The sequence below is a fragment of the Phaenicophaeus curvirostris genome, chromosome 9, assembly GCF_032191515.1.
Source record: "Phaenicophaeus curvirostris isolate KB17595 chromosome 9, BPBGC_Pcur_1.0, whole genome shotgun sequence".
NCBI lineage: Eukaryota > Metazoa > Chordata > Aves > Cuculiformes > Cuculidae > Phaenicophaeus > Phaenicophaeus curvirostris.
This window is the reverse complement of record NC_091400.1, coordinates 4,590,663-4,614,078: the sequence shown is the minus strand read 5'-3', so window position 1 is coordinate 4,614,078 and position 23,416 is coordinate 4,590,663.

Sequence of the window (23,416 nt, the reverse complement as noted above, 5' to 3'; positions counted from 1 at the left end):
AATTATTATCTGAATACAGTTAAAAAATACACATGCTGCATAAGCAAGAGGAAAACCAGTATCCTTTATATATTATTTTGTTCCTCTTTTGAATATCGCACATTTCAATACCCAAGTATAACTCCATGGCTACTATTCTTTTCTGACAGTGAAATATGAAAGGATATATTTTCCTCCACACGGATGCAGATTTCAAGGGCAGTGAATTTCATGCTTTTCTTTGCCAGAAAATCGTTGTGATCTGAATATATTTTAAGAAAAATTACCATGCTAGCAAGTGATTAAGAAAGAAAACATCATGTATTGGCAGCAAACAAATGAAAAGCAAATAATAAAGATGGGTAGAAAAGCAGTTCAAAGAATTCTAATCCCCTTCTAAATTAAATAATTAAAAAAAAGTAAATGCCTAGTGAAAAAAAATGGTGAAATATAGCCTGTTCTGGCCTCTTGCCACCCTCACCCACAACATAATTCAATTTACTGCCTCGAAGTTACTCTTGACTTACCAGGGTGCAAACAAGATCAGAATGAATCTCTGAGCATCTGCCTCAGGGTGAACTCTCAGTCGCTGAAAGATTAAGAACAGGGAGTCACTGCAATCTTCTATGTCCTCTGCAGCACAGCATTCACTAAAGCAGTCATGAACCTGTCGTAACTTATGAATTAGGGTGGCTTATGCTTGTTTGATGTTGCTGGAGCTTTAGAAAGGAACTACAATGTATAATTGGTCACTATGTCCCTACACGCAACACGAAGATGTGCAAAGACCAAAGCAACATAACACAACAGTCCCCTCCAAGTATTCTTAAGGAGGAAGGAAGAGAGGGGGGAGGAGAGAAGAAAAAGAAAAGAAAGAAAAGTACATGAGATAAATCATGTCAGTAGAAGCTTTGGGCATAAGTATAGAGCAAGACGATAACTTGTAGTCCTAATGAAGAAATCTTCTGTCCTCTATGCTGCCTTCAGCCACCTGCTGTTCTAGGCAAAGTCTCGTCATGAGCAGATCTGAGTTACAATAAAACTCTTTTTCCCAAGGCTGTGCCACTGCACCAGGTCCTCCTAGATCTTTAAGGACACTGGAAGCTGCAGGAACTAACTTAAGATTCTGGGCTGCATATATGGACTGTATCCAGCAGATCAAGGGAAGTGGTTGCTCTCCATTTGAGACCTGAGACCACAGCTGCAATACTCCAATCTGTGCACACAAGTACAACACAGATGGACCTTGCTTTGAAGTGGCCCTGGTTTGATTGGATCAGATGATGTCACTTCCAGCACAAATCATTCTATAACTCTAGCAGCCGTGCTGTCCTAGGTGGTTTACTGCCTCCTCATACTGACTGTACATGCTTGAATGCTGCTGCTGTCTTTTATCATTTCATCACCACAATCTCATTCTTCATTTTCCTATTAAAAGGGCGGTAGCTACAGCCACATCCCACTGGCTCCTCTTCTTCCTCTTCCTGCCTTTCTCATTAACTTTACAGCCACTGTTAAGCCCTTGTCTGGCAGAACAACCTCTAGCAGGTCACATTTATGTGAAGAAAGGTTTTGGACCAAAGAGCTGAGATCATGCTGACAAACAAAACATTTTCTGAGTCACAAACCCTTCCTTGCTCCTACTTTTCTTCCTGATAGAATGTAAAATACTCCCTCTGAGTCATATATCTTCTAAGCCCTTCTAACACAGAACAGTTTAAATGGGACAAAACTTTTTTTTGAAGAGCCTTTTGTAAAAGTTAGTGGTAATCGTTTGAGATAGTTGGAATAGTTTTTCAAAGACAATTTTTTGCACAGATACACCCATTTCTACAACAATTTGTTGCTAGTGGCATGTTCCTGCCGATGGCAGGGGGGTTGGAACTAGATGACCTTTAAGGTCCCTTCCAAGCCTAACTATTCTACCTACAAGATAGTGACTACAATCAGGAGAGAGCGATCTGAGAGGCAGGAGATCCAGATTAGAATCTCTGCTCCATCAGACTATGTTGCAGAGAAAAGGTCAGCCTCTAAAGCTGAGGAACCATTCTGTCTGCCAGATGGTAAAATTCACACTGGAGCCCTGTTTTGAACAGAACTAGACATTTTCATTTTCATACATGTGTACCTGGGTCTTTCATATGCACACACACTCTTGGAAGCACATGTGTACACTCACTTACACATATAATTGTGAAGGACATCCAGAGAAAGATTTGTTAGATGGCCAGCAATTTCACTCTGTTTCAAAATTATGCTTCTTAGCAACACCATCACTCAGTATGTATCCCTTTTGGAATGTTAATAACCATGGAGTTTTGTCTAGTTTATAATTAGCACAGCACAATCAAATTTAGCATGGTTGCAAAAAGGAGAGGTGATTTCACTAGAATCTGCATCTGTAACTACAAAGCTTGTGCTACCTTGTTGTATTACCTTCCAAAAACAATTATTCTAGAACACATTATAAAAATATTAGTCGGTAAGCAACACAATGTCCAGAACTAATGCATTTTCTTATGTTTGTTTCCTGCAATGAAGAAAACCAGCAATAATTCCAGTGGCTTATTAGGAAGGAAAACATTTTTGAACTTTTTGGTCACCAAATTTCATCAGTTTCCAGATTATGAACTGCTTGTTTAACCTCAAGAGACAAAATATCCTGAAAATGATCTACAGGGGAAAAATCAGCCAGATTGGAATTTGTCTATTTACCTTTAGACTGCATGCAGATTAAAATACCCCTCCAAGGACACCAGAAAGTACAGAGCTGCTAATGGAGGTTCCAGACAGCCTGTTTTCCTTCCAGGCTGCTATCTGGCAAGAACTCAGGTAGGCAAACCTGCTTTTTATCAGCACTGAATCAAAAGTATCAATAGGATTCATACAGTTCAATTTAGTCAAACAAATATTTTCCAATCTGGATGGAAAATTACCACCCAGGGCTTGTTAACTACTTGGAGTTGTTAGTCTGCAGCTCATGGAGTATCGGTGCCACACTTAGATCATTCGTAAAAATCTTTTGGAAACAAGTGGCTCTCCGTTTTTTTTAACTACCACGTAATTTCTGAGAATCCAGTTTCACTATATCAGGCCATATACATGTATGGGGAAGGGTGAGCTACTCTAAACTTGACTTTTGAAATTACTTTTTACTCAATTTTCTTTCCAATATTCAAGCAATGAGCTTATTTAAATGGAGTAGCTTATTACACTGCCTAGGACAGAAATAACATTAAGATGATATAAAGGCAAAATGTAAGATGATAATCCACCCCAAGTAAGCTACTGTGACTCATTTAAACTAGGTGATGTTTTACTTTTTTAATTAATTCAAAAAAATATTACTTTTATAGCACTAAGTTTTCACTGCAACTAAAAACCACGGCACACTGAACCAGGATTGTGTTTAATAATCAGAGCTAGGGCCAAAATCTGCAGTCTGCACTGAGGTAAAACACTCAGCTTTTACACCCAGGAAGCAATGCCTCCCTGGGGAAACAAGCGTACCGATTTGTGCTGAAACTGTTTTTTAAACCACGTACTGTAAATAGCATGTGAAAAAGACTTAAATATTCAGGAAGGCCCCAGGATTAAAAGAAATTATTTCAAGCTGCTTATCAAAATAATATTCTTGGGAATAAATGGCAATTGAGGGAAAAGAACATTTTAATAGGGCTATTACTCTCACCCACAGGACAGATTTCTATTTCCTCCTCAAATGAGAGTGGTGATTTCATAGGACTTTGAAAACAAAAAGCCAGGGCATAGTATTCACTTTCCTAGTAACAACTATTAATGTTGGCATCAGGGACTCACGGGGTCGGAAAGGACTGTTGTTGGAAGATGACATTTTTAAAACTCTTCATTCGTTTTCACCTTCTGGAGTTGCAATTGAAACTTAAATTACCAGTTTCATTTGCCACAGACAAGAACAAGTGCCTTCCTGGAAAATGAATGGAGACTTGTTGCAGCATGTGTTTAAAAATGATAAAGCAAGAAAGATCTAGGTTATTCCTCTAAGGATTTGGCCATGACAGAAGTCAAGCGTGAACTCAGACTTCTTTTTCTCCAGGCGCATGGGGTCCAAGAGACAAGTAACTGAGATCCAAAAGAGAAAGTTGCTTTTCTCCAGTGGGTTCACAGGCCTCAAAGTTGTTCTTCTGCTGTCTTTGTTTAAAAAATGCATTTAAAAGCAGGATGTGAAAACAATGGCCGAAAGGTACTGTGGGTATTTTCTGATTTCTAATCATGTTTCAGTGCCTGACGTAGGGAGCCATGGGCACCTACATGCATTCATCACTGGGAACCCCCATACAGGAAAAGATCAGTGACCCATGTGGATCAATAGTCTAGACACACCTATTTCAGCAACTTAACAGCAAGAGAAAAGAAAGAAAGTGGGTGAGAGCACTCTACTTAAAAAGCAACAGCTTATTCTAGGTAATACAATTGTCTAAGTATTGTTTGAACCACTGAGAAGGAGATGAAAACATGGCTATGAGGAATAACTTCTGTATTAAGTTTTACTACTGAAACTTTTGTCTTACCATCTATAAATATTATTTTGGCATATTTATTCTTCCCCCCTTTATTCTGTACTCTCAGCACCCAACGGAACATTTATCTCCACTTTGAAAAAATGAAATCAGCTACACATTATTATCTCTAGACTGCAGGTCTGGGCTGCATTGTCTGTTTTGTTTGCAACGCTTGGACTGAAGGGATGGTGGTAATGAAATGAGCTAGTGCCATCTTTATGTGAATGACAGGACTTGATTAGCTAATAGATAGCATTCATTGTCCATTAATTTGTCAATGGAGTGTTCCTATTTCTGTACTGTTATCTGGCAAGTATATGATTGATACCATCTCACAAAGAGCTGGTTTGGAGCTTGCAGACAAGAAGTTGTTGCAGCTCAAGAAGTTGTCTGTTGATTCTAGACCCTGGTCATAAACTAGAAAGAGGAAAACAAGCCTGGTTTAACCATTTTTTCCTGCTTTTTCAATCCCTTTCAATCTTTTTATCCCTATGAGTTTATTCTTTAAGCCTAAGCGTTCTGGCCTCAGTATAGCAAAGGACTTAACAGTGTGTATGTAATTCACTACACATTAAATGTTATTGTTTTCTCATCCAGGGTTATACTTTCCTCATGTTTACTTGTGTTTTCATAGTTATTCACTGAATACATGATTAATAGGAAAGTAATAGAAGTTCAAATCTATCTGTAAGAAAAATGCATGGAATGTCTATTTTTAACTCTGAAATATCAAGATTATGCTGATTAGGTAATCTATAAACAGGAAAATTCTTAAAAAATTATTTCATTGAGGTGCCAAATCCCTTCAACTCATATTCATTCTGAAGATTGTTGGCAACATGATCATGAATTTACTTTCTGAAGCATTTTGCTACTAGTTTGGTAAATAACTTACTAAAAGAATACAAATTCTTTTCCCTGGAGATGAGGCAGTAGTAGGGTAATCCTGATAAAAATCAAGCTCTGTATGGAAATAAAGACTAGATCCAACAAGCACCTTCTTCATGGTTAACAGGTTGCTCATCCTTCTGCCTTGATACTTGCACAGTCTAGCAAGAAAGATTTTTCTCCCGAAGATGTGCTGTAAGTACCAGCTATAAGAAATATCAAAACCCAAATCGAGATGGTTACCATCATCTTTAGACTGGCCAACAATGCCACTATTTACCCCTCACTAGGACACTTCTTAGGACAAATACTGAGACCAAACTGAAAGTTCTCAAACCAATCATCTCAAAGTGACCAAAGCAAAACATATTGAGCAGATTCTAAAGCGAACACTGCAAATGGATTGATTTGTACATGCAAGTATCTTATTCAACACCTGAAGCTGTACCGGGAAGAAGTAATGCCTTTCTGTGTAACCATTTCCAGCACACATTTGTTCCCCTATAGCAGATCACTTTATATGCAGAATATGGAAGACAGCAAACTCAGTAACAGTGGAAGTTAGTGGTTTATTTGGACCAAAATGGACTGATTGCAGGAACTTTCTTTTATACTCACATATGCCAGAAAGCATCTTTCTATAATGACTTTAATTTCAAAAGAGTGAGCACAAATAACTATGAATGTACAAATTATTTGGGTTCATCATAACTACTGTAATAATAATCATCAGGCAATATTTTCCAGGATGATGTCATGATTTTGACTTTTTGGCTACAGTTTTTCTTCACCATCTGTTTTAAAATTATCCTCACAGGTGGCTGACTTACTGGCAGATGCCTCTTTCATTTTGTAACAAGCATTATACTTTAAAAGGTGCTGTCTTAATTGCTTACCTTTTTTTTTTAAATAGGTGATAGTAGATATAAAAGGAGGCTGATAATCTTTGTGAGCCATCCTAGCAACAGTCTTATACGAAAAAGTAAGAGTAGGCTATAGGTAATGTTTAGAATCAATATTAACCTAGATACAAGAGAAACCTTAAACATAAATTTGTGATGCACCAAGAATTAGGTGTACAAACTAACAGGGCTCACGTAGCTTTTTTTGTTTACAACAAGCTGCTAAATAAGTCCACAAAATGATGGGGAGATGCAATTCAATGAACATATTTTTTGATGCCTTGTGAGAAGAGTTGGGTTTTTGAGCACACACTAACAAAGGCAAGGAGTATCTTAGACTCAGCATGCACAAGGGACACTAACACCTGAGCCTTTCTAAACTTGGGAGATTATGGGAAAAGAAACTTTTAAAAATTGGAAGGAAAAAATCTCTAGTTCGGCTATACCACCTGGCTAAATACAAGAGTATCTTGTTGACAAAATCCTCTTCACATCAGTGAAAAGGGGTACAATCTTTCATCATACAAAAGCTTCCCTGCTCTGGAAGTAGGTGATGCAGGGACAGAGGCAATGTGGTGATTGCAGGTGACTACTGCAGTTGTTGACAACTATTGCAGAAAGCTATAAGAAGCCAGTCCAACTTTCAGAGCCTTTCAGCTCAGGCTATTACCAAAACATTCATCATCAAACCCATTTTAGATATTTCTCTTAGGGAAAAATCTATGTCTGATATTAAATATTAATACTCAATATTATGATATTATGATACTAAACATTACTCCAATTTCCTTTATACTAGGAAATGACATTTCAATAAAGAATATATTTTCTCTCTTCTGCCTTCAAGCAGGGGTTGATCAGCAGAGTCTAGTATTTTTTCAGGCAGGCACAGAATGCAAGTTGTACAAAGGCAAGCCAGCAGCTCCTGGAACCAGCCACATCCAGCTACACCATCACCTACCCGGCCTTTCCCCTCCACACATGGATTCAGTGCAGGGAAAGACGCCCTCGGGGAAAAGCATTTGGTCATATGTGCTCCAGCCAAGTGGCCATTCCCCAGATCATGCCTAGCAGGACTAGCAGCTTTCTCTGCACATGATTTATTGTTGCTTGAAAAATGAAAGAAGTAACAAAACACATAGTCACAAAGCTAGGAGGAAAAAAATTTTCACAATGTGTTGAAAGTAATGCTGCAAGGCCTTCACTGTCTGAGCAGCTGTCCAAATACAGAAGTAAAGAATGGATCTTGCCCCCGAAAGAGCTTGCTAAGACTCTGCGATGTTACAAATAGTCACTGATAATTTGTTGAGGATGTACTGCGGGCTTAGATGGAAGATGTGCAAGACAATGAGGGCTCTGGCACGAGTCCAGAGAAGAGCGACAAAGTTGGTGAAGGGGCTGGAGAACAAGTCTTTCGAGGAGCGACTGAGAGAGCTGGGGTTGTTTACCTGGAGAAGAGGAGGCTGAGGGGAGACCTCATTGCTCTCTACAACTACCTGAAGGGAGGTAGTGAAGAGGAGGGAGCTGGGCTCTTCTCCCAAGTGACAGGGGACAGGACAAGAGGGAATGGCCTCAAGCTCCACCAGGGGAGGTTCAGGCTCGACATAAGGAAAAAATTCTTCACTGAAAGGGTCATTAGGCAATGGAACAGTCTGCCCAGGGAGGTGGTGGACTCGCCTTCCCTGGAGGTGTTTAAGGTGCGGGTGGATGAGGTACTGAGGGGCATGGTTTAGAGATTGGTGGGAATGGTTGGACTCGATGATCCGGTGGGTCTCTTCCAACCTGGTGATTCTATGATTCTATGATCTCATGAGGTTCAATAGAAAATGCATGGATTTGAGGCGCTGAGATGTTGTCCCCCATGCTGTTGTGTGTATCTTGTGTTAACCAACACAGTTCTATAATCTCTAAACAACACTGAGGGAATTTATTTGACTGTAGAGCTTTTCTCATATATTCTGCAAGCATAGAAGGCAGGGAAGGAAATGGAGGAGTGAAGGAGAAGCAAGAGAAAATCTTTTCCAATCAATCAGAGTTAAGTGTTCAGGTTCTTCCAAAGTTTTTAAATGGCATGCTTATTAGACATCAGGAAGTGTTAATCTAGATGGAATCGTATCTTATAACTGCAATGCCACTTGGAAGTTACAAGCCAGGTCCTGCAAATCGTGAGCAACATCCCACAAGATTACAAGGACCATGGTTTCCTACTTTGAAGGAAAAAAAGAACACCACACAGAAAACAAGAAAACCAGCCTCAAACTCCCATTTTCCTTCTGCTCAAAAGGTCAAGGAAACTTTGAAACAGTGGTCAATTTATGCATACAAGTAAGCAAAAGAAGACACACGCATTGATCCTATGGAACTTTTCTGTCAAGATTTCCAGTAGCAGGTATTGAAAAATACTCCCTGCCATGACTATACAAGGTTCGGGGGAAGCTCTGAGAAACACTCAGCTTGTCTCTCACCAGAGAAAAATAAATAATGACTCTGTGTGGCCTTGATAGCCTACAATACACTAAATACAGAAAATAACAGCGTACATCCCAGAAGTCGGGAAAAGAAATACATATATTTGGTTATCTCTGTCACCTTGACAGGGCGACATTTCTCTCCCCCTTATATTTTCCAGTATTTCATCTAGTCTTTTTTAAATTCCTGAAGATTGATATTTCTATGCCTTTCAAATGGTTTCCTCAGTGTGTTTCATTGGCAGAGATTGCTTGTTGATGTTTGGCTTAAATGTACACTTTTCTCCCATTCAGCCATTTTGTGCTACAGCTCATGGCAGAGAAACATTTATTTCATCTTTGTGCCACTGACATCAGGGATGTTTGTACTGGTGCAGAGGATGGATTACGGCATCTTGAAGATCTTTTTAGTCACGTGGCAAGTGCTCACCTTTCTAGGGAAAACTGCTCTTCCACAGAGCGCGCAGCATTCTGAGGGATCCTCTCACCCCTCTATAACCACCCAATGACAACTTGTCATGAAGAGTAACATGCTAAGCAAAGATGGGGAGATAAATCCAGCAAAGCTTCATGCTCTACATGCTAAATGAGGGGATTTTTTGGGGGGTGGGATTGTTTTTTTATAAGTTTTAACGGTAACTCAGGCTTCATCCTCACAAGGTTGCTTATCTCTATAAATTACTCACAATATCACTCTGCACTGCCCTGGAAAGACCTGATGGACATAGTTTATGAAGATTACAAGACAGCAGTTCCCACATTTAGCATAAAGCAGAATAAAGAGAAACACAACATGCATGATTCCCGGATAGCAGCAGCTGCTTTCTTAACACGAACTCTTTTTTAACTCAATAAATCATATAGTAATTTTGACTTTTTTTTAAGTTTTTGATTGTTTGAAAATTAAGCATTAATAAAAAGTGTTAGAAATTGCTAGTTTATGTATAGCCATATGAAGAGCTGTGAAGGATATTAAGTCCCACCCTGCAAATATTGCCTCACATAATTCCTGCTACTCTTTTTTTCCAGTTCAAGGACAAACAGCATGATTTGTCTTGAGTAGCCTTCCTCACCTGGCCTTAACTTTAAATACATACTTTGATTCACTCTAGTTCTGCAATGCCATTAGACATATTATCTTATCCCTGTACTTAGCATTTTGCTTACACTCTAGGCAAGACTGCTGGAGAAAAACAACAGAAAACTACCATCTATTCTAGCTAAACCCCACATGCCACTGATAAGAACGAGGGCAGATCAAAATAAACAACCTCTCTATGCAGGCAAAGTCTTATTAGCCCGTATAATTTGAGCCAGCACTCACTTTATCCTATGTCCACTTCACACATGTCACTGAAACAGGGTTTAGTGTGGCAGTTGTTTATGCTATTGGTTTCGCTTTTGTCTTATTGCCTCTTTCTATGCAGGTGTGGAAAAGAGCTGGCCTTGTACAGCCTTCACAGTCAGGCTGTTTCTCAGCGCTAAATGCCACCTCCAATGTATATACAGCCTCTCAAAGTCTTGGTGTCGATGGTCAGTAAGAAGATTAAGTCAATATGTAATAATCCTGCTATATTGGTATTGAATTTCTCTGATGTATTTCTGTTTGGAATTCAAGTCAGAGAAAAGCACTGATCCACACTTTTCTCACAGTTCTGCTAAATTGCTGCCATGCATTACACCACTAAACCTTCTGAACTCACAGGTGCAGTTGCATTTAGAGACTGCAGAAAATTCACACATTAATAAGAATGCTTGCCGTGACCTAGTGTCCTCTGCAGATGTGAGGGATCTGTCTGACATTCTTTACTGTCTTTAAAAAGCTCATCACTGTATATTCTTTACTTTTCTGCACAAGCCCTTTTTTTAACCTCTGCCAACTACATATGATTACTTTGCATATCCAATAGACTGTCAAAAATTAGATACTACTACTTACTCATTCCATATACCATTTGCATATTTTACTTAGTCATGTTTTACTTAGTCAGATGTGAAAGCCTTTCTAGCTTCCAAGTGAAGGTAGTCAGAGAGGACTCCAGTAATGAAGGGCTCGGTACAGTCCTGATGCAAAGCAGAACATACGAAGGAAGTGGCAGGTATTAATGAAAAAATGTGCAGAAACATGAATCAGGAAGCTCACGTAGCCAAGTGCAGTAACATTAGCTCAGCCTGAGAGTATACAAACACAACAGAACCCTGAATCTGTTCCGATTCCCCATTTCTCCACCTGTAGGAGGCAAATACAAGAGTCGGGGAATGCAGGGCCTTGATCACAGTGAAGTCAAGTGGTGCTGCAGCATTGTCTTGCAGTTAGAGAGGTAACACTTACCCTAGCTTCCCTTCAGCATAGCACCTCTCCACTCAGGGGCTTGCAGGCTTTGTCACTTATGGCCAGGGCAGCTTTGGGAGTTTCAGTTTAGCAAAGCAGAGATGAGCTAGTTTCTACCATGCCCCATGAATGAAATGAAGATGATTCCTACATGAGTGTTTGCCTAGAGTTCCCAGTAGGAATAAGAGAGGCCTCTGTTATTTGCTAGATGGAAAGCTGTGACTATTATCTTAATATGCCCGACACATGTTTCACTTCTCTGACCCTCAAGGTACACAGAAATTGCATACAATAACAGCAAAAAAAAAAAAAAACCTAAGCAAAAGCGTGTCACAATGACTTGATGTTGCCTTTGCCTAAAGCAATTTGATACAATTAGCCATCTCACAAGTAAAACCTTTATATATTGTTCTTTCAAACATTTATAATAAAAAAATGTACATTGGCATGGGTAGCTTGTCATTTTAATGTACTTTGATGTTTGCAAGATTTGAAATATCATGTCCAAATTTGTATGCAAATTTGTGTTTCCAATTACATACTCATTAGTTCTTCTGGAACTCCATCTTAATATTCGCAAAATGTTTATAGCTTCCTCTGTTGTTTTCCTGAATTGCTTCAGAATGAAACCCAGTATATAAAAAAACAAATTAAGAAATCTATTAACACCCAGTAACTTTCTTAAACATCACATTTAATTTCTAAAGATGTTATAATTTGTCACTTCAAAAAGTTCAAATATCTATGCACACCCTATCTGATAGCATATTAAAAGTTATAGGTGAATGGTTTTGTGCCTATAGCATCGTCAGCCTCCAGAAATGCCAACCTCCACTACCTACTCACTTTAAAAGCCTGCTGCTTTTATCACTGTATTTAATGAATGTTTTGGTGCACATGAAACACTGGTCCACATCCTTAGATGAAATGAATGTGGGATTACTGCCTAGACTTCAGTAGAAAAAAGCAAATTTACAGCAACTATGAATCCGGTCAATTTTTTGATTAGTTATCCATCTCCATTGAAAAGATGAATAAGATCTTAAACTCCAGTGAATTAACAGCCACGTATTTAAAAAAAAAAACACAGATCCCCACCACCAGAAAGAAAATTTTGGATGAAACCTAGAGTTCATTAATACATAAAATCTACAACATAATGTAGAATGAGAGGAAAGAAGGGCTAGGAGGGAGCGTAGGTCTGACCCTATCTTGCCCAGGAGTGATGGGATGGAAATGCACCCGGGCAGACACACGTCTAACCTGTTCCGACAGAGCAACCTGATGGAGTTAAAGCTGTCCCTGCTGGCTGCAGGGGGGTGGACTACATGACCTTTAAATGTCCCTTCCAACTCAAACCATTCTATGACTCTACGACGCTATGTCCCTTCTCAGAGACTTTACAATTCCCCCAAGCTATCTGTCACTAGCAGATTTTTCCTAACGTCTACTTTACCAATATTATTTGTCTACATGACGTGTCACAGCCTGAAAGTACTAAACATAACAAAGGAAATCCCCAGCTGATAATGTAGCAGTGTCTTATTTTGAGAGGAAAAATTTGGCAGGTAGCCACTAGAAATAATATGAACAATTAAGACTGAAACTGTGATGTACCTATTTGTGGAGGAGAAACGAGGCAATACTGGCCAGGGAGGGATGTCTTTACCTGTTTTTGCATTCAAAGTGAGTACAGACTCACTGAGCTTCACATAAATGCTGACTTTCTCAGCCTTTCATCCTTTCTCTGTTTTGGCTAAAACTTGCAGTCTATAAAATAGCAAAGAAATTGCAAAGATAGAGGCCAACTCCATGGAAATAATAGTTGATCAGGTTTCATACCTATTTACGTTTTTGATGTCAGAAAAGAGTACTATAAGCAAACATAACCCAGGTTCACACCTCACTATTCATGTCAGCAGGCTTGAACACATAACAAGCTTCTTTGCATTAATAAATCTGCTACAATACGTTAAGGGTTTTTTAATGACTTTAAATTAACGCTTATCTTCTTAATTAAACTTTTTTCATTAAGAAGTAAATCTGTGCATGAACAGATCAATTTATTCTAGCATGCCAGCAGCATGCAAGATGGATATTATGGAAATACTAGCAATGCAGATCTGCATCTTGCTCCAACAGAGCTAGTTCTCTTCCTACAGGCAGACGACAGTAACTGCAGTTCAGAGAGAGGGAGTAACTCAGATCAAACTTGCATCATTATCTCAGGGTTCAACATTGAAATGTGTGAGGCTCAGTGGAAGTCTAAGAGTTAGTTTTGCAGATCTTTAAAAATAAGATACTGGAAATTTCTCCATTGCTCTGAAATTAGCCTTGGAAATGGAAGAGTAGTTTAACAAAGAGGTAGAAAATGCTAGAGCTTGGAGTGCTACCCCACATCCTGGGCAACTACAAGCAAACCATATTGGACAGGGTTCTTTAAGGGTTTCTGCACCCCAGGATTCAAAGTTCTGCTTTGGGAAATCCAGTCAAGTTCTCATTTGCAAATTTATGTACAAAATCATACTTAAGATATTCAAAAGGAGATCTCAGTATCAAACCAAATTTGTAAGATATTGGCTAATGAGTTCACCAGATCATCTAATAGACAGGTATCTTAGAGAAAAGAAGGAACATTTATGTCTGTGTTTGACTGTACTAACACTGGATACAGAGAGACATCCAAGGAGCAGAGAGGTGGTGAATACTAAGTAAAGTCAGAAGGAAAGTTCCTTGAACAGATTTTAATTTTTTTAAAAAAGACTTTGGGATAATTGTCAATAAAAACATTAATAAAATATAAAAAATAAGTAGAATATAATGATAAAATAATTTAATACACTAAGAGAAATTTAATACGAATTAAAGTTCATCAGTCACACCCAGTGATTTTGGTAAATCCCCAAATCTCAGAATTCTGTGAAGGTTCATTATCACTCCCTTCCGTGAGAAAGCAATTTACAAGTAATTTATTTTTAGGAGAGACAGAGAATGTTAGATATCTATCATCTCAGGGGGCAAATCTGACAGGTCATCAAGTTCTTTAAAAACAGATATCACATGAATTATGAATAACCTGTCCATGGCTATCAAGCAGTGGGAGCCATGCACCTCAAGAAACTAGGTTAGAGTACCTTGGCTAGTAGCATAATTATGAGAGCAGCAGGACTATTCACGGATAAAACAGCCGCTCCTGTCATGGTTTGCTCCCTTTGATCACCACAAATTTCAGCAAGAACGTTTTTTAGAGGAAGCAACTGAGTAGGTGGGTTATTCTAGAAAAGCAGGACCTTAGAATATTTGCTGTGACATTATTCTTATCATAAAAGCACAAATTCTATGGGGTGGTACTTACAGTGAGGATTTTTCTGATTATATCCACATCACAGAATCACTGAGCCTGGAAAAGACTTCTAGAAGTCATCAGGTTTGACACTACCACCCCACTGAAATCAAGATAATCTACAGCAGGTTGTTCAGGGCTATGTCCACTTGGATTTCCAGTATCTCAAAGACTAGAGATTCCACAGCCTCTCTGGGCAACCTGTTACAATATTTGACCACCCTCATAGTAAGAAAATTTTTCTTAAGTTTAAATGGATTTTTTCTGTGTTTCAGTTTGTGCCCATTGCCTCTTTCCCTGTCACTGGGCACCACAGAAAACAGTCTGGCTCCTCCCATTAGGTATTTGTACACACTGATAAGATCCATCTGAGCCTTCCTCTCTCCACACTGAACAATCCCAGCTCCCACAGCCTCTTCTCGTACAATCAATGCTTCAATCTCTTAATCATCTTTGTTCCCTTTTGTTGGACTCCTTCCAGTACACCAATGTGACTCTTGTATTGGGGAGTTTAGCACAGGATGCAACACTCCAAATCTGATTTTACTAAGTCTTAGTGGAGGGGAAGGATCTCCTACCTCAACCTGCTGGCTACTCTCTTCCCAGTGCAGCCCAGAGGGCTGTTTGCCTTCTTTGCTGCAAGAGCCCTTTGCTAATTCATGGACAGCCTGGTGTCCAGCACAACCCCCAGGTCCTTTTCTGCAAAGTAATTTCCCAGCCATTTGTACCACAGCTTGCCATGAGGCTTGGGGTTATTTCTCCTCAGGTGCAGGGCCTGGCTTTCCCCTTTGTTAACTTCAGGAGATTTGTGTCAGCCCATTTCAATAACCTACTCGCATCTCTCTGAACAGCGACACAACCAGCTACGGTATCAGACAATCCTCCCAGTTATTGTTTGCAAATGTGCTGAGGGTGCATTCCACCCCACCATCTAAGTTTTTAATAAAGATGTTAAACAATATTGGCACCAGCATGAACTTTTGGGATATATCACTCAAAACAAGCCACCACAAGAATGTTTTGCCACTGACTATGAATGATCACATTTGCACATTAGTTCTCCAGAGATTACCAATATGTTATAACTGCATGAGGAGTGTCAGCTAAAACTGCTTTCCATTCTACACAGAAGGGATCTCGGGAGCAAAACAGTAATGTAGCACTTGTGATGGGGATGGTGAGTCAGAAGTCACTGGCATTTCTCAGACCAGAAAGAAAGCAAGGAAATAAATTACCACTTCAAAGCAGCAGCCAACTGGGATTAGAACTGTGAATGACACAAGGCATAGAAGCTTCTTTATGATAGGTTTGAGCTCACATAGTCCTGCATTGTCTTCTTTTCTTATCTTTATGTTATATGTTATCTTTATGTTTAGTCTGCTAAATAAAGCCAAGAAAAGTTCATCTATCCATTATTGATTAATGCAGGGAAAACCCAAAGGGTTATTCCTATAGGATTATCTAACATGTTCGTGGTTTAGATGACAATATGCGTTGACAGTGCAGCATATATATTTCTTTCCTACTGAAAAGAAATCCGTCACTAGAGTTAAAAAAGCATAAAGTAGCATAACCTGTCCCAGAGGACAGAGTATTACTCAGAATCCTGTGTTATACCTTTTAATCCCAAACACATCTGAGGCATCCAAAAAAGTGGGCCAGTTTTAGGAGAAGGAGATAAAGACAAGTAGCATCCCCCACACAAGAACTCAGCACATTCTCAGTGCTCTCTAATGTTCCTGTTCTCACTCAGGCACAGGTCTTACATCATCATAGCCTTCTGGAAGATTGATTTACCTGTCCTACTGGAAGTTGCTTACTTGCAAGGATCTTGGCAGATAATCTGCCATTAACCTTGCCTGAAAAGTTATTGTGCCATTCACACACTCATTTACAATTTTGCCCGAAAATATTAAGGAGTATGGAGGTACATCCTTCCTGCTGCAGGTATGAGTTGAGTGATATTTTTTTACTCATAAAACTGGGCAAAACAGTTCCGATATATGAATAATACTACCAAACCTTTGTCAAAACCTCAACCCCAAGGTCAAAAATACTCTGATAAGTGTCTAAAAAATTCACCGCATGCCTCCTCCTAAATGTCTTTAACTGGTTCATAGTGATTTGAGACTTCTCTCCAATGTCAGTGAGTTCTCCCAGCTGAATCTCAAACTCCTTCTCTAAGCATGCTGAGTTTCTTTTTGCTTTTGCTGTTGGAAGAATGACATGATGAAGTAACGAGTGAGTAAATCCTACAGCAATGAGAGGTTACTAGAGCCATTTCCCTACACTTGATTGTTCTTTTCTCTCAGTTCCATTAAGGGCATTTCTCTCTCTTCTTAAATTATCTGCCAGACTACAGCTCTCCTGGATCTCAGCAGACATTCAGAGCCACTCCTGCTTTTGGTATCATTGATTTATGAAGCCCTTATTGGGATAGACTTAATCTATCACAGGAATTGTTTTTTTCCTCTCAGAACTCAGTATAGCAGATGTGATAAAGCACCTGTATAATAGGCTTTCTATGCTGCTGCTGCCCGAGGATGAGGTTTACCACACTATTTGTGAATTACGGCTTCATTCTGAGCTTAAGTAAGCCTGGGCAGGGTAAATGAATTACAAAAGTGAATCGTGGAGATGACAAACACATGGAACACAGTGGCTCAAGCTCTTGCTGAAAGAAATGAATTGGATTTTGACAGCAGTAATCAGAAGAAACTGCTTGTGCTAGACTGTCCAGAGCAAATAATCCAGTAGAGTAAAACACTGAGACTGAGAACACGTGCCTTTTCAAAAAGAGTAGCTTTTAAGTGTTGTTTCTTTTCCCACTTTGTCATATAGGTCTTGGAATAGTTGTTTCTGGATTTGTCCAGCTGCATTTCTTAATTTAGTCTCCAGGACATTTTGCCCATTAGAAACTATCAAAACTTGCTTATGTGAAAATTCAAGGACAAATTTTGGCCTTGCACTTTAGGTACTGGATTGTTTGGCCGAAGATGAAATGTATGCAACTTAATATTTTAATGTTCCAAGATCCAACAGTGCTTTATTTTCTTTTGCAAGATTCAGTTACATAAATTTAATATCAACAAATGTTTTATGCATTGTTTCCATCAATTTGCCTTCCAGGCATACTCTTAGTGAGTAGTGTTTTTATTTCAGGAAGAAGTGTGTCTGTGTCTCATAAAAAGACAGAGACACGAGAGAAGTTAATTTGTTGATAGTTCATCAGATTAATTAATTTGAAATGCTAAATCACTGAGGAATAAGCTACTTATAGTTTTAGAGTGTTGCTTCTAGTACAGCATATGAGTTACTGCAATCTTTCAACAATAATACATTAAATACCATAATTGGCTTATCATGTTTTCAGTTATATAAGTAAGATGGCATTTATGACAGATTAATTTGCAAATCTGCCCCCAAAGAAGATTTTTTTCAAAATATGCAAAACATATTTGGGAATTGCTCTTCTCCCTATCGAGAGATGACTGTGAAGTTCTGCGTTCTGGAGTTAAGGCAGCTCTACTGTGCATTTGAGAGCTTTCAATCAGCCACAAAGAACTGAAAATCAAGATCTAACAGTCTGAAATGTGTCTAAATGAGGTACAGGAAACAAATTGCTGCCAAATTGAACTGAAATGTCACATCACACTGAGCCAATTCCAGACTTTGTGGAGGGAGAAGGAAGTTTTGCATTTACTACCTTTCTCATATACCCTTAGCCTTGTATCTGAATTGAAATAGTAACAACTTTGATTCACTAAAAAAAAAAAAAAAAATAACATGTCATCCTCTTCCTATACTAAAATCATTCTTTCCTTCAGCTTAACGCTTATGGAATGTGACACAGCAGTTTTGAAAACAAATAAAGCATGAGAAAGGCACCTTTTAATTTCTTACTATTTATTATCTCTATCTGTAATGATTACTCTACAAACACAAAATACTACCCAGAAGATTTCATATTACCTACCACCTTCTCATTAAGATCCTATAAACTGATAAATAGCTATGTAATCTTATCTGTGTGGAATGAAGCACATGAAGCTGTGATGACAGCAATAAGAGAACACTATATATTTGGCACGTTGTAGAAACACAACCAAAGGAAGGTGCATCTGGCATCTAAAAACCTACAGCAAAGTCAGATCCATTAATAGCTTCAGTTCATTTGTTTGGGAAGAACATTAGTGGCCTGAATGAGATTCAAATGTAGCTGATCTTTTACCCATTAAAAAAAAAAAAAAACCCCACAAAAAAACCAGATGAGCTTAATTGGTGACTTACACATGATTTCATAGCTTAGCACACTCAAGGGATAACAGGATTTTTAAAAGCCTATCACCTCAAAAGCTAATTGTTTTTTCAAATATATACATTATTTTTAAGAAGCTGCTGCTAAGACAACTACTTTTAGAACAAGCTTTCAGAAGCACCCAAAGTGAATGTCTAAACATGACACCACTGATGATGCGTCCTTTTCTGGTTTTGTTTTAGAAAACCTTGAACTTTATTTTATGCGTTTTTAAGTCGCACTATTGCTCAGTATTTTGGCATGGTTGAGCACAGGATGCATGGCAATGATGTATGTCCTAGCTAGTTCTTTCTTGAGATAGGACTCTCTTTCCCTCTCTGACATACCTTTAAATCAATACAGGGCTTTTCAATCAAGATGGAAGAGAAAGCACATGAAAATCTGCTAGCATCTGTGCTATGCTATATGGGTTTATAAAAAGATGGACAGCGTGCCAGCAGGGAAAGAGGGGAAGAAAGTCACTTATAAAAAGAAAAATTATTCTCTGTATTTTTAACCTGTTTGTGCAAGGACCATGGGAAATGCCCATTATACTCACAAGTAGAATCTATTTCTTTCATTTGATTGTGACATTTTTGTTCAGAGGGTTCAAAGAAACTTACGCATCTGCACCAGCCCACTGAAAGTCCAGAGAAAAGCAAGCAACGCCTTTCAAATCAAACTAACAACAGCTTTGAAGTTGTTCCTCTGCCCAAGATATTCAAATTCCTTGATAGTGGAGAAGAGAATTTCCTGGTAGGAAGCTCTGCATAGCTTTGTAATACATAGGACATTACGCTAGAGTAAAATCTGACCTTTGAGATGAAGGAGGAAGAGCTTGGCTCTGTGGAGAAACAAAGTGAATCCTAGCTTAGCCAGAGGCAAGAGTATTTGATAGGCCTGACAGAGCTGTGAAGGAAATATAAAACCCAAGGCTTAGATGAATGTACACCCTTGGTTCCTTTTAGGTCTCTTCTCTGTGTGCTACCTTTGTACAAAAATGCAAATAATAGACCATCATGACAATACCATTTGGTAACATTTAGGTCATTTGCCTGGACACAGCTTCTAGAACTAAATGTCTCACAGGAACAGAAAGGTTCTTCTTGAGTGAAAAACACCAGTAACCTCCCTGAGAATCACAGAATTTCAAATTACATTCTGAAATCTTTGGGAACAGAGGTCAACCATGAAAGATATTCTTGGGAAAGTCTGAAAAAAGATGGTGAAGTTAAATCCACTGCTATGACACCACTGAAATATACCTAAGTTTTCATTTTGGTGTTGCTGAAATCTGGTTGAGCCATCTCTCTCATAAATATAAGTAACATATTTAATGGGTAAGTTATGCTATATATACTTTGTCTTTGCACGTAAAGGCTACGTGACCTCAGGGATAAAGCACTTAAGACCCCATCCATCACATTACCTCTCTGGCATTTCACTATACACAAAACCAAGCAAGCTGCCAATCTAAACTCGATTGCTCACTGACCTACTCAACTAAAAGGTCAGTCATCCTCCTCATTTATACGTCTAAACCACTGTGATATTTATCGGGAGTTGATAATAATTATCTACAAGTAGCTGAGCTAACATCCATGAATAATAAATAAAAGCATTTTTCAAGTTTTGTGACTTAGATTCCTAATTCTCCAAAAGTTTCCAAAAAGTATCTGTGCTTTTTACTACTTCTTTCATATTTTCCAAGGTCTCTTGGATTTGAAAGCATCTTTATTAGATGCTATACTATTAAAATGCTACAAGAAAGCAAATAGTTTTGTTTTCTGTAACAGAGTTCCAAAACTTCTTCACTTCTTCAATAATCAGGCACAGTGTTTACGGACTCTCCACATTCATTGCTCTGTTTGAGTTTAGTCTTTTTATGCTGTGTTGTACTAGTGATTCCCCCTGCAGAGGTTTTTGCAAACTGTTTCATTTAGGTCCTTCACTCTTTATAAAGATTCCTTTGCATCTGCTAATATTTATCATATTTACACAGTGTAGATTTAAGGCAGATTTTTTTTACTCCTCCTGTATGCTTTCATATTTCTTTATTCATTCACAAAGACTTCTAAAAGTTCTCAAAAAATATTGCCAATTGAAAGTTTATGATATCAGCACGATTTTCAATACATTTTATCTAGCCCTTTCTGAAATAGCCACTTTATCTGCCAGAAATGTCTTGATGTCACTGTAAAATAAATAATATTTTAAGATCATAGTCTCTACGCCTTTTATAACTGGCTAGAATTCAGCTAGGTATAAATGTATACATTCACTTTTCTAAAACCTTCCAAACAACCCTGTTTCTGTTTAAAGAGTTTAAAAGTGCAGGCTGGAATATGTCTAAGAGCACTGTCATTCAGAAAGGGAAAAATCACTTTTTTCTCATACTCACAAGAAAATAAACATGTTCCTTAACTGGAGAAAAATCACTTAATAATAGTACCAACAGCCTTTGCATTAAGCAGTGTCCACTCTTCAGCTGATCTCCCTAAGAAATTATTTGGAAATGTGTGTTATTATTAGCCCAGGTTGATCTGCCTTTGCATTTATGATTAAATTTGTAACATACAAAATCAACATTTCTATTTGCATCTTTCATGTTCTCCTGTACCTTCAAATGTTTTGCAGAGTTCTTTGTTTTCTTGTGGATTAGGTGGATTCTTGTGGATTAGATTTTCTTCTGCTTATGTACTTTAAATAGCTTTCAGAGATTTTGGTTTTATTTATATGAAGATTAATTTTCTTCAAAGTCTGCTTTGTTTTTTAATAGATAATTTATTCTATTTTTCTATAAACTAGGACAATATTAACCCAGACAAGAGAAGCAATTGTTTTACTATTGTAGAAGAGCTGCTTTAATAAAGGAGGCAATTAAGCTTGGTGTGGCTTCTAAGTGTATTTCACTTTTCATTTAATAAACTGACTTATGGACATATGATTTAAGAGAGCACTACCATGATCTGAATTTCTACTGAAAGCCAGCCCCAAAGTTTTCAGCAGACCAAACCCAAACCAATTTCAGATTTAATTGACTGTATTTATCGAAGCTACCTTGCCTGTTGTACAGCATATGAAGAAATCTATTTGGTGATTTACTCTCAAAACACACCAGAATAATTTCTCAGGTCAAAGTGTTTAAAGAAGACCTTTAAAAATGCTTCAGTTTACCTTCTAACTGGCTTAATAGAACTTAAATGGTCTAATCCTGTGGTAGAAGTCTCAGTATGGATCTTTCCGCAGTATTCAGAGCCTAGGCATTACACCACAAAACAAACACACACCCCCAGGAAAGGCTCATGCACCCTCAAACAATCTGTCTGTCTAGCAGAAACACTTAGAAGAGATATAACTAGGACAAAAATAAATAGGCATTGATGTAACTATCACGTCTTTTTAAAATTCTCAAGAATCATCTTCCCACCCACATAATCCTAAAACTAGAGTGATTAATGTATTCTGTCTACATATAAATTCTTATCTGACTGCAAAAAATACCTTTTTGTCTCGGAAGAAAGCTAGACTCACTGCAGGAAAAACTGAGTTCAGTGCCACAGGTGCTGCTTAGTTAGCCCAAGGAATTAACTGGTCCCACTGAAGCATCATTCAGCAGGGCCTGCAACACACCATTCCTCAGGTTTTCCATGACCTGCATCTCAGCACAGGGGGAAGTGCAGCACGACCAGCTGCACTTGGCCAGCGTGACTGAGAGGGGAAACCCTTTGCTGGCTCACATGTTTTTGTGAAAGGGACATCCAGCTACTAGAAAGGCAGGACTTGGCCATTCGCCCACGTTGTCCCACTTCTGCTGGCACCCAGAGCTTGAGAAAGCCTAGCACTGACCGACCTGAGCAGCCAAGCAAAATCCATCTGCTGGGAAGCCATGTGGTGTCACTGGGAGCTGTGTGGAACAACTGGAGTTGCTGGTGCTCAGGGAAAGGTGGGCTGGGGGCCAGATGGGGGCTGAAGAGCTACATTGCTATAACACAAACGTGGGGTGAGCTGTGGAATAAAAAGATGCCCTTCAGCTTGTAGTGATGTACTAGTTACCCTGATTTCTTTCCATTAGATTTCAGTGTTGCTTATCACCAAGGGGAGGATCTGCATTTTTATAAAAGCAGAGTCCATTCTCTGTCCTAGCACATAAAGCTATTTACAGAATCATCTGAACCAACCTTCCAGTCACATTAAGCTCTGTAAGGCAAGCATGTATGTGAAAAACCTTTGCATTGGAAGTCTTAGGGTAAGGACCTGCAGACCCTGGAGTTTAGAGCCTAAGAAAGGACTGGAATTAGTGTACATCTTGGACTGTAGTGGTATTGTATCATCACAAATAATTTTAGCCACATTACTATAATGAAAAATTAACTGAGACTACTTTGTGGTGCCTTGTGCTTATTTCCTGTTGTGTTTGTTGTTATTTGATTTGAATAATGCAGTAATTCATAATTAGTCTTCCAGTTTCAGGGAGATTTTACCCTCCAAAGGGATGAGAACAATAAGCAATATAAATGGCACAAAATTAAGTACTACTGCAGAACTACTTCTACTTCCTTGCCATCTCCCTGCTAGAAAAAGCCTTAAACTGGCAAGAGTTAAAGTTTAAGATAACGTAGCGAAAAGAAATTCCAAGGTAGGTAGATGTTTTAACTGCAAATCA